The sequence below is a fragment of the Pyrus communis genome, chromosome 3, assembly GCF_963583255.1.
Source record: "Pyrus communis chromosome 3, drPyrComm1.1, whole genome shotgun sequence".
Lineage (NCBI taxonomy): Eukaryota > Viridiplantae > Streptophyta > Magnoliopsida > Rosales > Rosaceae > Pyrus > Pyrus communis.
Window position 1 is genome coordinate 13535587 of NC_084805.1, and position 1082 is coordinate 13536668.

Genomic DNA, 1082 nt, shown 5'->3' on the forward strand with positions numbered 1-1082 from the left:
AATTCTTCACCCATTTCCAGAGCTCTGGTTGTTACTTGTTAGTAGTGTACTACTCAAGCAACTCCAAGCATCATGTGTTCATTCTCAATCCATGTTTTGTATGTTTCGTTTTATCTTCCGGAGTTTCGATTTCAAGGAGAAAGCTTTACCCTTTTTCCCTTCTCTTTTTATATACTTGTTTATGTCCTCGCACAAAGTGTGTGTGAAGTTTTTTATTTTTGTTTTTTAAATTGAAGGAGAGATGAATGGGGAGAGAGTGAGAGAGGTTTAATTTTTAATATTTTTTTTTAATTAGAGGTGTTAAATCATCTGTATGTGAGGTTTAAGCAAAAAACAGCAAATTTTGTTTTGTGAAATTACATTATTGCTCTTAACTTTTTTGTTGTGATAGAAAACTAAATAGTCTTTTCACTTTCATTTGGTTGACAAAGAAGGTTCTATTAATATGTAATTTAGATATAGATTCAAGTCAAATGTAATGTAACTAGTAATGTAACTGGCAATTAGTTGCAAGCGTAACTTAAACGACAATGACATTATCATAATTTGAAAAAGATTAAATTGATGAATCTTCAAGAATATTTTGCATCTCCTCTCTAATTTAACTAGTATTTTTTTGGGAATAAATTTATACCTTTGATGAACTATAAAAAAGTAGAACCCTATTGAATGAATTGCATTTATGTCAAATAAAAGAAAAAATTTGATGTTTTAGTATATAATAGAAATGATGCTCACGTGTTACTATAGATTATAAATTATATGGAAGATTATATTTGCAAGATATAGAAGATTGTGTGGTAGAAGATTAATACTATTTGTATTCAAAACGTTGAAAATTTTTTACATATAAAATATTTAATCAATTTAGCCCACACCTTCTACACTCTAAACCAACCAAAATCCAACACAATACCAAGTTATGTTTGCAGCCTCTATTAATTAACAACCTTTAGGGTAAAAAAAAAGTCCACCCGAATTGAGATTAAAACGCACCTAATCGAAAACTCTGATCATAAACATCCTTCAAATGATTTTACATCAGTCCCTAAACTTGTAAAACATGTTTTTACGCAAACAGA